The sequence below is a fragment of the Neopelma chrysocephalum genome, unplaced genomic scaffold, assembly GCF_003984885.1.
Source record: "Neopelma chrysocephalum unplaced genomic scaffold, ASM398488v2 Primary Assembly neopelma1_200, whole genome shotgun sequence".
In the NCBI taxonomy this organism is placed as follows: domain Eukaryota; kingdom Metazoa; phylum Chordata; class Aves; order Passeriformes; family Pipridae; genus Neopelma; species Neopelma chrysocephalum.
The window spans coordinates 926,767-942,740 of NW_020897862.1; the positions used below are offsets into that span (position 1 = coordinate 926,767).

Below are 15,974 nucleotides of genomic sequence, written 5' to 3' on the forward strand. Positions count from 1 at the left end.
AATTTGTGCCTGTCTCTCTGCTGTTATTCTCTCTAGATGAACAGTGCCCAGACAGCCCAGGGATGCTTTACAGGCAGGCCCAGCACGCTGCTGGCACACACGTCTCACTGTGCCCAGGAGGGTAACACTTGCACAAAGATCAGAAAACACAATCCAAGACAAAAAAAATCATCATTATTCCATTTTACAACAGCGCATGGCATGCAAAGCCTCTGCCAGCCACCCTGAACGCAGCTCCCCCGCCCTGCAGCGGCATCATCTCAGGCATGGGGAAACTGAGGCACACCCCATGTCCACGGGCCTTGACGATTTTGGGAAGTGGGTGACACTACAGCCATGGGAGGAGTGAGCTGCCCCAGCTAGGAAGGGATGCAGCCACAGCCACCTCATACACCCAGGTCAATAAACCAGGTCATCACCCACACTGTGACCTGCTGGGCCCCACGCTGTGCTGCCGGGCATTGCCCCCTCCCTATCCTGCTGCTTCCTCGCCGGCAGCTTTGGAAGGGGAAAGGAGTTGGTTTAGTTGTGCAACGAGCCCCGGTTCTCATTGCAACAGGCTGGCAGTGCCATGCAGCCCGGGGCACGGCACGGCACTGCCCCCAGCACCACTGCCAGCCCCTGCCATCACCCACCTCGGCTCCTGGAACCCCGGGAAAGATCTGCGGCACCTCCCATCGCTCCCTGTTTGCACAACTCCCCTCCCCGGGGATCAAGTCGGAGCGAGCCCATTGCCGATTCAGCTCAGGATGCAGCGGGAACGCTGCCACGGCCGGAGCCACCCCACGGGAGCCAGGAATCACCGCCAGCTTTGGGAGCACCTGCGGGTTTAATCCTGCCCTGTATGTGCAAATCCTTGCTCCCCAGTGCAAAGGTACCCGTGGACCCTGGTGTGACGTGCCACGGCACAGGAAGGTGCTGAGTTGCAATGACGTGAACCAAAGCAGAGGGAGGAGGTTCTCCACGTCATGGGCATTGCACAAGCCTCAGGCTCCCCAGGAGCAGCTCCTCGGAGCCTCCTCCCTGGCAGAGGAGCCCGCTGAGTGAGTGGGAATGCTGGGCTGGGCTCTGCCTGACTTCTGCTGACTAATGGTGGCCCAGCAGCGTTCTCCACACCCACAGCACCCGTCAGTGCAGCCAGACTGCAGCACTGCTGCTCTTTGACCCACCAATGCCACCCACAGGGATTCCCATGTGATTAACAATCCCTTTGGAAGGCACACGGAAAAATGGTGCTGGTTTAGTAAAAGATGGCACATGCCTCAGCCAGGTTTGTGTGGTGCCGCTGGGCTCTGAGCATTGAACGTGTCTCTGTGGGTTAAACTGGAGTTGGGGTCTGGGTCTCCTCTCCTTGCTCTGGATCAAGCCATAACTCTGGATCTGGCGGTGGTCCCTGGCCCTTATCCAGGGGGAAGGCATGGCTGGGGAGGTATTTCTGTCCCTGGAGTCACTTTCTGTGGATCCTGGCTGCCACCAGCACTGGAAAAGGGACAGGTGCCGGTGTCAGCGCAGGGGATCTGCCCCTTTATTCCAAACTGGTCAACCTCCTTCACCCTCCCTAGCCAAGACCCTTATGCAGGGAGGGACCCTTCCCACCCAGGCCTGGATCAGAAGGTCTCTTCAGGCTGATTCAAATTGTTCAGCCTCCACTGGAGGCCAAACCTCTATCACGTGTCCCATCTCCAGCTTCCCAGGCCTGGAGGTCCCACTCTGGAGGTTATGGCTCTGAAGCAAGTCAGCTACAGGCAGTCAGGGCCAAAAAATGTCCCAAATCCTTCAAGATCAGGCTGAAAACCCCAACCATCACCCCCAAGGGCCAGGCCCACCAGAGACCGGTAACAGAGAGTCAAGTTGGGGTCAAAAAGTTGTCAAGCCCTGGCACAGGCTGCCCAGGGCAGTGGTGGAATCACTATCCCTGTAGATGTGACACTTGGGGACATGGTTTAGTGGTGGCCTTGGCAGTGCTGGGGGAATGGTTGGACTCAGTGAGCTTAGAGGGCTTTTCCAATCTGAATGATTCTGTGATTCTATGAAAAATCACTTCAGCATCGTGACTCCAAAGGGAACCGTTCTCCCTGCAACACATAACAGTAGTTGGTGGCTGATTAAATGCAGCTTGAGCACATGGATGAGCTGTACATCACTGCCCTGGAGGCACCAACACCTGCAGTGACTGCTGAATAACCTCAGCCCTGCCAGAAGAATCTCTGCAGAAGGTCAGTGATGCATCCGTGTACCTCCGGATTGGAGCTGGTCCTTGCAGAGCCAGGACCTGGAGAACAAGCTGTGCATAAAACCCACCAGAAACATAAAAATCTGGAGACCTCATATGAGGTCTGCAGCAAAATGCCACCTAATTCCAGGAAAACTTACTAACACCTCTCCCCCATGCCCATGGAAACCCCCTTCTCCATCCCCGTCTCTCGCAACATAAAGACAACGGAGCGAGGAGATGTTTCGAAACACAGCTGATTTCATTTTTCCCCTTGCTTTTCCTCTCAAGGAAAACTCCTCTCATAAAAATGACAGATTTTTATCAAACATTTCACTCATGGCAAATTGGCATTGTCATTGAGGAGAGCGCTCGGCTGGGAATTTTGGAGGCGCTTCAGGAACCTCCGTCTGCTTTTGCCGAGTTAAAAATCCGACGGTGGCGAGGTTGGAGAACGTAACGTGTGAGGCGAGGATTAATTACCATCGATCTGGCTCCAAAACCAGAGGCGGTGAGAGTAATTTTCATTCAGGAACTTGGCACCGTTTAGCACCTCCTCCTCCTCCTCCAGCGCTGCCGGAGTATTTTAAGCTCCTGAAAATCGCACGTGCATTGCCCAGAGTTTTTGTAGTGATTAATTAAAACCTCAACAGAGAGAAAAATCCAAATTTTTTATTACGTCCCTACCCAGGCCACGCTCAGCGACTTTCCCCTTCTTCAAAATAGCACGGCAAAAGCTGTTTACTGTGTAAAGAGTCAAAAAAAGGGGCAAACATCATCATGCTGGTTCCAATCTCACTTGGTACAACTGCCTGAGATCATCACAGTTATTTCTATTGTGTTTTTAATTTTATCATGACAATTATAGTTATCAGCACAGGCATTTTATGCCTAACTTCTGGGTTCTGTACAATATCTTCATTCAAATGCTAAAAGGCTGTAATGAGACTGAGATAATGTCCCACAAATATAAATGATACAGATCAAAATAGAAGGAATTTGGTTAAAACGGAAAACAAATAGAAATGATCCATCCTAATTAGCATTCAAAGACAGTAACTGGGGGGGGGGGGAATGATGTGTTATGGAGAGGGTTGCTCCACCTGGTACCTGAACCCCAACAGAACCTGCTGTGCTACTGTCACATCTGGATCCAGTGGCAAATGTCACAGACCCTTTCCCACCCTTCCCAGCTTTGTCAGCACTAACAAGGTGAGGGATGGCACCGACAGCAGGACATTTGTGGCCGTGGAGGGGACAGGGTGGGCATCGATCAGCAAAACATGAGTTCCGCGAGAGCTCTGAACCGCTGAACCCCACCAGAATCAATATTTTCCTTTTTAAACCAACGCTGGGGGGAAAAGCACATCTCATATGGATTCAGTGTTATTCTGGGTTTTACATTATTCATTGAACCTCATCCCATGTCATGCTGCAGTGAATATATTACCATATATGATGACAAAAAATTACACGACTCCTGCAAACACACGATAAAGCACCAGGGCCAGGCTGCTAAAGGAGCCGCTCGCTCTGCAGTCGCTCATTAGCAACCTGTAATTAAGTTGCTATACACTGAGGCTGTGCCTGTGCCACCAGCCACTTCGTGGGGAGAGAGGAGAAAAATAATAACAATAATAATTATAAAGCAAAATAATAATAAATCAGGCGGCAACACACCCCAGAGCTGCGTGGTGGGTCTCAAACTTGGGGAAACGTTTTCTTGTGGAAGCCTTATCTCACCCACAGCACATCCAGGGACGTCACTGCAAGGCCACCAAGGGCCACTGTGTCCCCAGAGCCACCCAGCTCAGCCCACCCCAGCAGGGACCATGGGGGCACTGGCAGGGAAGGAGCTGCTTGCAGAGAAATAACAGGGAAAATCGGGAGCCTGCCTGGAAAAGTTAATGATTTATCCCCACATATAAATGTGCTGCTCTTTCTGAAAACGGCTTTTCACCCTCAATGCCACATGTGATTGGGATGGGGCTGTAGGTGGGCAGTTCCACTCATGAGTTTTGCTCCTATCTTTATAACCAGATGCTATTGCCTTTTTTAAATTATTTTTTTAGCAGCTGCCCTGTAGCTTCCAGGAAGTTTCAAATAAGCAATTTTAATGATCTCTTCATTAACCACTCCATCCATATATGCATTTATATATATGTATATTAGGGAATTCAGTATAGAAAACAGCTTTTTATGATACCTGCACAACCTGCCACGTTCATCAACACGACCAAAACTTACCCAAACCCCATTTCTTTACACCCAAAACCTGCTGCTCACCAGGCAAGAGACTTGCTCACATGCACAGACTCCAAATGATGCTACAGCACAATTTTTTGGTTGCTTGCAGGAACTGCAAGGGGCGAAAAAAAGCAGGAATAAAGCCTGGCTGGGATGGCTGGGCTCTGCAAGGCAGGTTAGGAAAGCCTGGGGGAGCTGCAGGGATCAATGACCCAGTGAGCCTGGACCCATCCCATTCCCCTCCCGTCCACTGCGTGGATCAACAGAATATTTATAAATCAATTGAAAGCAATTAATCAGCTGGAGGAAGATAAGGGATAATGAAGAAAAGAGATTAGCTGGCGATGCACAAACAGGGCTCCTCCGGGGAGGAACTGCTGTGGTTGGAAGCCTCCTCTGCAAAGCCTATTAGCTCCACTTAAAAAAGAAATTTAAAAGAGGCAACCTGAATAATTAAAAGGAAGAGTTAATGGTTCATGCTAACAGCTTCTAAAAACCTGCAGCAGCCGTGGTTGGTAACCAGAGGGGCCTGCAGATAAACCATTGCTCCACGCCGGGGAGGGATGCTCGGCCACAGCTGGATTCCTGCATCCCTGGATCCCCCTGGTGTGATGGAGCCAGGAAGGCTCACATGGACACTGGGAGCTGCAGCGTCCTGCTGGGTTCACTTAAGTGACCAATGCCTTCGAGCTGAGTTATAAATAATAACAGAGAAATGAGTCCAGGACTTGAGGCGAAGCCTCTAGGGATGTGAGTCCTAATATTATCCACTGGATGTATCCTGTGGTAGCATTCCAATCACCAACCCGCTCCTTGTTGGCTAAGCCAGGGCTAAATATACTTCTGGGTTGATCCCCAACCAAAAAAATTAGCCTCTGGGCAGAGCAGTCAACATTTCTGCCATTTTTTGTATGTTTTCCTACTGATTTTTCCACCCTAATCCTTCCACACCAAACTCTGGAAAGGGGAGGCTCAGGGCAGGACCAGGAGCACTTTCCTTTTCCATACTGCTGCTGTTAATTATTTATTTCACACCTCAGAACATGCCAACACCAGGGCTGGGCTTAATCCAGTCCACAGGACCAGCACCACCAGCAAGAACTGGAGGCTTTTGGCTAAAATAACATCCTGAAGCTGCCACTTTGCTTTTGAGGAGCACCCAAAAAATGCCCCATCCCACAGCTCAGACCCGCATCCTATGGGAAAATTTCCAGGGGTGCCTACAAGGAATTTTTGGGGAAATTTTCAGCCTCCTCCAGTGCTGAGAGCTGGCACCCAGGTGGCATCTTAATCAGGAAGAGCCACTAATTCAGAGGCTAAAGACTGAATTTCAGTGCAATACTTGCCTTTTTCAAGTAATACTCAAGGAAATTGTCAGGCCAGGGCTGGAGCTCACAGGGTTTTTTTGTCAGCATCTCCCCACCTTCCTTGCCAACTTGCAAGGCAGCAGTTTAACCTTCAAGGTAAAACTCAAATTCATTTAGTAACAGCCCTTATCTACAGGCTGGGGGCAGAATAATTCCATGGAGAACAATATAGAATAGATAAAAATAACTGCACTGCAGCACGGCCCGAGTCAGCACGGAGCAGGGCAGGAGGAGCAGCTTCCTCCCTGCCCAGAGATTTAATGGCAAGTGATGGGTTGAGAGCAGGAAAACTCTGCCAATTCTGCTGTTTAGAGGGCTAATGTTGATTTAAAAAGATAACTCTTGTCTTGGTGGGTTTGAAGGCACAGGCTGAGCCCACATCAGGCTCCTCCAGCAGTCCCAGTGCATCCTGCTCCACTGCCCATCACCCTGAGGGACCCAGAATCCCCTTTCAAAAACTTTATTTTCCCCCTATTTTTTTAGCTCAATAAAACCTGAATGTCTTTCCAACTACCTAAGCAGCAAGGGAGGTAATATTTTATGTATGCACCACTTATTGAACTTCCAATCTGTGTTCATTAAGAGTTTTCACAGCAAAGTTTGTCTTTCCCTGGTGGGAGGTGCAGGGCAAAAATCAAGCACCTGGAGGTTTTAAATCAGGGGTTTTTTTCCCATCAAAATTTTAGTACCACACTAAATATCATGACACACCTGGCTGTGATGAGATGCCCCATAAAATTACAGAATCCCAGGATGGTTTGGGTGGCAGGGACCTTAAAGCTCATCTTGTTCCTTCCCTGCCATGGGCAGGGCACCTCCCACTATCCCAGGTTGCTCCAAGCCTCGTCCAACCTGTCCTTGGACACTTCCAGGGATGGGGCAGCCACAGCTTCTCTGGGCAACCTGTAAAGTTCCTGCTACTTTTGTACAAGAGGGTGGCCAGGGGACAGTGACACTGCCTTGAGAAGGAATCCTGGCTCTTATGTGACACCCTTGATAATCCTGGGATCATCCAGGGATGAACAAGGGGCAGCAGGGGAGAGAGGTGGGACAGGAGTAAAGGGGAAGAGAAGGGAGAGATTATTGGAGCAAGATGTGCAGCAACAGCAACTGCCAGTTTTCATCACTTCATCACAAATCTCATCGTAATGATTAAATTTGGATTATTCTTTTCTTTCTTCCTCTCCCAAATTTCATTTTTTAAAATAAGACTCATGAAAAATCTCAGCTTATAAATAAATTTTTGTGACCAGTACAGAAAAGACTCCTGCATTTCCTCCTGTGTGCTGCACAGACTCAGCAAGCAAAGAAAGCAACAGGAACCCTTATCCCTTCCACATCTACTTTATAACCCAAACCAGGATTTTCGAACAGCCAGAGCTGGAAAATGAAAATAAGGAATACATGATCCTAGGAGACAGGTACCCAAGAAGCAATCGTATTAACTCAAAGCTAAATATGATCAGGAGCAATAATTCCAGTATGGCTTTTCAACGTGGTACTTGAGGAAGACAAAAAAGATGATGTTTCCCCTATTTATTCACATAAAGGCTCCCAAGTCATCCACCTTTTCTGCATTGCCCTCACAGGACCTCTCCCGAGCTGTGCCCAGCACTGGGCATTTTCCCAGAAAAAAATATTGTTGTACTATAAAAACAAGGCCAATAATAACAAAAATATACCCAAAGCAAGGGGAGGGATTTGGAGGAGATAAAAAAAGCCACTGGGCAAATGCAATTCCTCAAACTTGGTGCAAGCACCAGCGTGGGGGACCAGGATGTGAGGGAAGGGGCACCCAAAGGACTCCAGGATTAGGTTTAAAACTGGGAAAATTAAAGAAATAACTGGTCAATCGCAGCCCAGACACCCACTACCCCACACACACACTGCTGAGCACACCCAAAAGATTTCAAAGACCCAAAATTCTTCAAAGTTATTTTTTCTCCTTAGTAAAACAGGGAGGTTTTTTAATAATTCAGCTGTTCCGTGCTGGGACAGGACAGTGGCCAAGTCCCCTCTCCCAGGGCTGCCTGCAAGCCCTAAAGGAAAAGTATCTATAATTCAGGCTGGGTGCAAAGGTCTCCATCCAATAGCTCAGTATTTCTAAATATAACAATTTCAGCAGTGCTTCAAATAATTCAGAAGAATCAGGAGAGGCACAACAAGGCCCCAAATTGAGCCACGTTTGGAAACTGCTCCTTTCACCAATTTCCCCCCAGCTACACCACAAAAATGATGGAAAAAATCCCTTTATTTTTTTAAGCAAGATTCACCCTCGCACCACAGTCCCCACTGGAGTACAAATATTTGATGCAATCGGAAAGAAAACAAAACCGTCCCGAAATGACAACTGAGAGGGAAACAATCTGGGAAGTTTTAACCTTCAAAATCTGTCTCTTAATTCTGGTTGCGATTTCTGCAGGCGAGGGAGGAGGAAAAAAACACAGCCCAAGTGGTGTCTGCTTCTGCCTTACAAAGGCAACTTTAAATGGGATTTTAAAAGAACACGACTAGGCTGGAGTTAATGCTATTAAAATTCAAAGTGCAAAGACAACCGATAATCCTGGTCGCTTCCTGGGACAAGAATCCGATCGTGCAACACACAGTGCTTTGGGGCTGCTCCCTGCTATTGATTTCCTTTCATTGGAGGGGAAAAAAAGGGAGAAGGATCAACAAGGAAACCCAAACCTCCTCAGTAACTCAGCCAGCCCGCTCGTTTTCAACACCCACAGCTCAGTAAGCGGAAAGGAAACCGCTGGCAAACTGCACTCCAAGTCGAAAAACATTAAAAAAAAAAAATAGAGATTTGGAGACAAAATCATCCCCCGGGCTGTCAAACCTGCCCAGGCATGGATGTGTCTGCCTGGAGAGCAGCAGCACGGCACGTCCTGGAGCGCAGCACGGAGCAGGGATGGGGGGATGCAGATGCAGAAGATTCCCAGAGCATCCGCAGCAGGACATGGCCTGTGAGCACAAGATATTTCCCTCTAAAAGCCACGGACCTGCACCACTGCCCTGAGAGCTCTGGACACCTCAAATCCCAAACTTGATCATGATTCTGCACCTCCGTTTCTTGCTCTGCATCTGTAGGAACCCCTGAAGGATTATTTAAGAGGAAACAAGCAGAAATACAGTTACTTGTATTTATACACACAGAGTATTTTTAATTATTTTTTTAAGCACGTGGTCAAATACTACCTTGATTTTATACCAATTAATGCCACAGCCAGAGATTTTCCTCTGTTCTTCAGCCACTTGCAAAATCCTCCGGAAAGATTGCTGGGGGTTATAGAGGAATTATGTTGGTTAGTGAGCCAGTTATTATCCCTCTGATAAGAGGAGCTGATCTGGGTGGAGAGGCATTGGCTCGACACTATTTGCAAAGAAAAATTAAAGCAGAGATAGTGGCAGGTTTGCTCAGCTCCTGCCTTATCTCCAAAGCGTGGCAAAGATATTATTTGATCCAGCTCCGGCCGGGGAAGAAAAGCAGGGCTCCAGGGGGATTCAGCAAAGGCAGTTTTTCCAGGCACTGGCAGCTTTAAGCACTGTGGAGAAAATCAAAATACAGCAACAGAGATGCCCAGAGGGATCTGCACACTGGGAGTTTTGGAACAGACACCTGGAAATCGGGTGTCCCGTGACTGTTATGTGGGGAAAAGTCATATAAACCACACCAGCCCACCTGCAAGGTTTAGGTGTCATAAATTCCCTTCCTTAGTGGAAATAACTGAGCTGGACAGGCTGGAAGAAGCCTGGGGGGAGGCTGCACTCCCAGGAGGGCTGGAAGTGTTGACTGCCCTCTGGAGAAATCCTCAGAGTTCAGTCTTCCAGCATCCCAGCAGCATCTCCTGGGATAACATGTCCAAAAGAAACTCTCCTCCGCCTTCACAGCTATAAATAGGGCAGGAGTGGATGTTATCTCTGATGTTCATAACAGTTGTTTCAGTTGGGAACTGCTACGAAATGATTTGCAATTGAGAAAAGATTTTTTTTTTTTTAAATTTTTATACTCCTTTTATTTTAGATTTAGGGTCACCAGTGAAGCTCCCTGGAGCTGTTTGTTTCCCTAAGCCTGGTTGTGAGAGGGGCAGCACCACACACAGCCCTCCTCAGCTTCAACAGAGATGAAGAAGAAGTGCAGGACAACGAGGTTTGTCCCAAAGCCACCTTTTCCCTGGGAATTGCACCTTTTTGGGACCAGGTTCTTTTCCACCCTCCTTGGCTGCTCTCATTATCTGGGCTCAGTCAATTATTATTTGCTCTCATTATTTGGGCTCAGTCAATACCACCAGGTCCCATTTGTACCTTCAAAGGGGTTTATAAACCTCCCCCACCCTGTAAAAGGAGCAAGAGCAGATTTACAAGCAGGAGTCTCTCTCCAAAAGTGTTCCAGGGAGGAAAAGGGTATCCTTGGGGGAATAGCCACGTTTTAAGGGCTGGGTTTTTAAGTTATTTTAAGACATATTTTAATCCATATTGTCTAGACCTGAGGACCAGACAAACGGCATCTGCTCCGGCCACTTCTCGCGGTCTCTGCTCCACTTCTGCAGCAGAGGAAGGAAGGAAAAACAGATCAAAAGAGCCATGTGGGGAAAATAATGAGTTTGGATTGTGCCAGCAGCACAAGGTACAACACACAGTGAAGGAGAAACAGAGAAATCCATACGTAATCCTGAGATTTCTTTACCTACTACCGGGCTTTTGAGTGCACCAGGTATTTGAGGAAAGACACAGGTGAACCCAGAGGAACTGCAAACCTGTTGCAAATGTGAATTAAAAGCTTAATTTTTAGATAACCAAGGGGGTTTTTGGGAACAGTAACACTGCCTGATCTAAAGAAGCAATAATGGGGCACAGAAGTAACACAAAGTCTGAGCCCTCAGAGCCAGCAGCATTCCCTTGGGCACAGGGATCACCCACAGCAGGATTAGGGGTGATGCAGGAAGCAAACCCCACAAAGGGAAGATGGGCTGATGGACAGCTATGCAAGCACTGCCAAAATATTTTACAGAGCAGCTGTGCATTAATGAAAACACAGAGAATCACCCCGGCTCCCAGCCTGAATCCCAGCCATCCACATATGGCATTTCCTTGGCTAGGTAATTGCCACAAAGCCTATTATCTTCCATAGCAGTTGTTGGAGAGTCATTAGGACAAACCAAACGAGAGGCTAAAATCTCCTGTACACACCGTTTTAATAATTACAGCCCTTTTATACTCTGCAACATCCAGCAAGGGAGGGCTGAGGGAGGGAGCCAGGCTGGCAGAGGGGATGCTCAGCCCCCCCAAGGGCTGTAAATTGATTTCCTCCCCGCACTATATTCTGCAGAACAATTATTTCTTGCTCCTTGGACTCAACTGTGTAGGATTTTACTGTCAGGACACACATTGTTACCCTCAGCTCACACGTGCACATTCCCACCAGCTCCTGTGGATCCTGTGATGCACCACGGACCCTGCACTTCCCAGGCCTCTCCATCTTCTGGAGGGGTTCCCAAGGATAATTTAATGCAGTCTAATGTACTGTTTTATACATGAAGACCTCTAAAATTTGTTTAATTCAAAATCAAAAGCATGTTTTAAATTGATAACCGAAATGGGGGGAAACAAGCACACTCCAAAAAAAATATTTGCAAGAGATAATTCCACACGTGAAGACTCTCCATCATCTCCCCATCCTCCAGTTCTCCTCTTATCTATCCCCAAAGCTGCAAATGATAACTCCAAAGCCAAACATTGTTTCCAGCTGGAAATCCAATGGGCTGGTCCCCAGTGGATGTGGGGAGCTGGGATGCTCAGCCCCAGGCAGTGTGTCCCAGGAACTGGTGAGACCCCTTTCCACTCAGGGACCACTCACCCTAAAATGACCACTGTGCCTTACTGCACACAGAGACACATCTATTACCTCAGCTGTGCCTTCCCACAGAAAATTCCAAGGAGCCAAACCCACCCTTGGCACGGCAGCATCGCTCCTCCACGGCTCAGACTACGCAAGGACAGGGAACTTCATCATCCTAAGTACAAGACATCCAACATCCCAGAAATGAGAAGCCCCAGGAGGACACAGGGAGCTGGGGAATGCTCCATCTAACCGGATTAAGCTCCAAAATCATCTTTGGAGATGCAGTTAAGCAGCAGCTCTGCCCGGAGCAGCCGGGGCACTACAGATGCAAGCACAGACCTCATTCCTACCCGTGCAACAGACCCCTGGCATTTATCTCCTCTGCCTAAAGATCTGCTGGAGCCCAGGGGATCTCACCATGAATCAGCATCAGCCAGGGCTTGGCTGACTCAACCCCCCCTCAGCACAGCAGCCTTAATTCCCCCCAGAAAAAGAACTGCAGCAAAAACCCAGAGCGAGAAGCAGCATTTCAGAAGAGCTGCAACCCTGGGCTTTGCGGCTCCAACATCTCACATGAAAGGGAGGAATTTCCCTCCCAGTGAATAGCGGTTTATACATTCTTTGGCAGCCTGTTACCATTAGCAAACACAATCTGTATTTCTGCCTCGCTCATTTGTTTGCCAAGAGCATTGGAAAGGAATATTTTATCCGCCGCCAGATAAAATCTGTAAGCGACCGTGCACAGCGTCTCACTGCAGGTACGAGGCTTGTTCCTGCAAAAGGACACCTGGATAAACGCCACCTGAATAAATCTCGCCCCCAAAATGGGTTTGAAGAGCTCAACACGTGGCTGGGGGGGCAAGGAAGTGTCACCACCAACAGCATCCCAGCCCCTCTTCTGGCCTGGGATAAAAGGTGGTGGGAATACGAAGTGGGGAATAGAGTTGCACCAGGGCATGGTTAAAAAGCCCATGTTGGATGAGGATGGAAAAGATAAAAAGCCCTCCAGCCCCCAACTCGAGCTGCCACCTGTGGTGCTGCTTCAGGGAATGCCAGTCCCTGCCAGCACCTGGAGCTTCCCTGATTTCTGCCTTCCTACAGCTCTGGCCCCTGGACACAGTAACCCCGGGTTTAGACCTCAGCCCAGCTTCCTGGACACAGCAATCCTGGGTTTAAACCTCAGCCCAGCTTCCTGGACACAGCAACCCTGGGTTTAAACCCAGCTGCTTTCAGCTCATGCCCCAGTTCCTCTGCCTGGACAGCGTTTAAAGAAAACTCCCCGAAAATGCCCAAACCAGACATTTGTGGTTCCACAAGTATTTTTTTTCCCCCTCCCCTTGGTGATCTGTATATCAAACACACTTCCCTCATGAAAAAACAGAGAGGAAAGGGCTTGTTTGAGTTCTTTTCTCTATCCTCTGACCCAGATCCTGCATCCAGCCGAGCCTGACCCACATCCCTAGAGCGGCAGAGGTGATGCCCTGAACACACATGGGAAGAGATCCTGGGAAAGGGGAGCAGCCAGCTCACAAAGTCCCATCATCCAGCCCCAGCACACTTAAAAGGCCTCTTTTCTTTTTCCTAGACTTTTAATTTAATTTTTTCCCCATTTCCTGCCCGTATTCTGCTCCCACAGCTGGGACAGCACACGCTCCCACACAAAACTCCTCCAAACCTGCACTAGGGACTATTCCTACGGGAAACAGCAATGCCTGGAGCCCCAGCAAGGGAAAAAGCACCCCCAGGATGACACAAACTCTCAACATCAGCTCCCTGACAGCCTTTTTGGGAGACTCCCCCTCCCCAGCAGCCCCATAGCCAGGCCAGAATTACAGACCTGCAACTGGGAAGCTTCCAAATCCCCCCGGCAATTCCCACAGCCATCCGGTCCCACCTTTCATTTCCAGCTCAACCTTTCCCCTCTTTACTTTGCTTCCAAGTTCAGTTGAAGACATTAACCTAATTATAATTATCCCTGGCACTGCTTTCGTCTCCTTCTCACTCCCCCTGAATTCAGGCAATGCCGATTTTGCAGCTTATCCCAAAAATTCCTGTTTGTTTGATTTTCTTTTTTTTTTTTTTTTTTTGCAACAGCTCCATTTCAGCCAAAAGGCACAAGAAAGGGAAATGCTGTAGGGGAGTGAGAATAAATGGAAAAAGTTGTGCCAAGGGTGGTATGAGGGGAAAAAAAAGCATTTAGTTTAAATTAAGCATTAGGAATACATCCGCTCCCCAGATGCTGTTTGAGCTGAGGTGGGGTGATCCTGGAAAAGGCTGGCAGGCATGGAGCAGGCAGCTCAGCCTGATTCCTTACTGGCAGCCTGGAGGTAATTTGGGGAGCAGGGAGAATCTCCCCCGTTTCACCTCTGCCAGCCATGTGCCCGGAGATGCTGGAGAGCTGGGATCCCTCACTTCAGGGTGTATTTTCAGCAGCTGTTTAAGAGCTTAGTGGGATTTTCAGGAGCACCTAAGCTGTTTAGGTGCCTAAATCCCATTGAGAGTCCCTTTGAACACTGCTACCTTCCTAAATCCCAGCCCATGTTTATTAGTGTCATTAGATGTTAAATACCTCCAGCCACACATCCTAATCCCAGGGCTGGGAAGCTGCTGACCATTGAGCCAATCCAGCTTTGCAATATGTGGGCAGAGGACCCTCATCTGGGCACCTCCATCCCTTCCCTGTCTGACTGGGAGCACAGGTTTCTCCCTTTTTTCCCCCCCCCCTCTTGCTCTATCTCAGCGAGCATCGGGGTGAAGAGGAGATCACTATCTACAAAGTCTCTTTGAAATGGGTGTACCACAAAAAACCTGCATTTCCTCCTGCTCCACACAGGCCCCCAGCCCTGTCCCAGCATGGGATAAACCTCAAAAACAAGGGGACAACCCACAAGGGAGATGCTGGTGGCCCCCTGGGCACAGGGATGCAGCTCCAGCTTTTGGAGGTGCCCAGTGCTCCAAGGCTGACCCCAGGTGCTGAACATCCCCCGTGGCAAACACACCACCACTCCAAATTTGGGGTGATTTTTCCCTTTTGGAGGTTGCAAGGAGAGGGGATGCAGCTGCAAGAGGTGCAGACCCTCCCAGCTTCTTTCCCCCACCCTTGAGGCAATTTAATTCTACGAACCTCTCGGATAATCCAGGGAAAGAACATGCTGGAGCCTGTTTGGCTTCTATCGTGTCAAATACACTTTAATTGGTGATAATTTCTGCATGTTGCTAGATCCAGGTGAAAATGAAACCTATGAGCTCCTCTCTGCTCTGCAGCTTAATGCTCCCCAGCGATTCAGTATCAAAAACAAGGGGCTGGAGCAATGGGAATAAAAAAAAAAATCAACTTTTAAAGGGCAGCTCTCCCAAAAGCATCACAAAATGTTTAAGTTTAGCCATGACCTAGGAGCAGGCAGCAAATTCCAGTTTAATAACAGTATGGGATTTAGGGAGATTCTCCCCTTCTTCTGGTGAATGGAGGAGGGACATGAGGCATTAATGCAGCACCCGGGGGGGCACATTCCCATCTTTTATCCCACACACAGGCACAGCAGCCAGCCTCTCCAGGTGCTCAGGGGAGGATGCACAGCTCTCCATCACCTCCTCCAAGCTATAATATTTTGATCAATACCTTTATTCACATCCAGGGGAGGGTGGCAGTGCCTGCTGTTTGCTTCTCCACCCCTCCAACAAACAGGATAAACCCAGGAGGGACAGAGCCCTCCCCTCACCCCCCCGGGCAAATCAACAGTGACACGGATGGTTTGGGAATTATCTGCTGGGAGAGGAATTATTGACCTGGGCTACAAGTGGATGAGCAGCCAGAGCTGGCACAGAAACCTGAATGGGGTGGTGATTAATTCACACACACACACATAAAGAGCTAAATTTATGGAATACTTTTATTTCTTGATTTATTCTTTAATTACACCATGACCAGATGGTGTTGAGGTCTCTGCCTTCTCCCCCTCCCCAAGCTGGCTCTCACTACCTTGATCTTCTGCAAGGGCAATGTTAGGGGGGTTCTGGTGTGGGGGGCTCTGTCAGGACAAGCCATGGGACCATCAGAAAGTGAAGAGGATGTGATGGAACCACAAAGCCACATCAGCTCGTCCTGCAGGGGTGAGTTTTAAGCAGCATTTAGTCACCACCCTGGGGAAAACACCATGTTGCAGGTCCCTGAGGCTTCCAGCCCCCCTGTCTTGTCTCCCCAGTGCCCACCACCTCTGTGGGTCCCACCTCGATGCTGAAATGGAGCTGGCAGGTGGGAACAGCAATAATTCAGATATTCCTCAGGGAGTGTCAGCAAGAAAAGCAC

General features: G+C 48.8%; 1 protein-coding gene across 3 annotated transcripts in view; it reads right to left on the minus strand.

The window, feature by feature from the left end:
- Positions 1-15,974, minus strand: part of KAZN (kazrin, periplakin interacting protein) — a 200,781-nt gene that overhangs the window by 19,233 nt on the left and 165,574 nt on the right. Inside the window, exon 1 of one of the 3 annotated variants that reach the window (XM_027702889.1) lies at positions 636-660. The exons of the other annotated variants lie outside the window; for them this stretch is intronic. The gene's annotated coding sequence lies outside the window, so the exon portion shown is untranslated. Of the gene's footprint in view, positions 1-635; positions 661-15,974 lie in introns of those variants that run through there. 3 annotated transcript variants of the gene reach the window in all.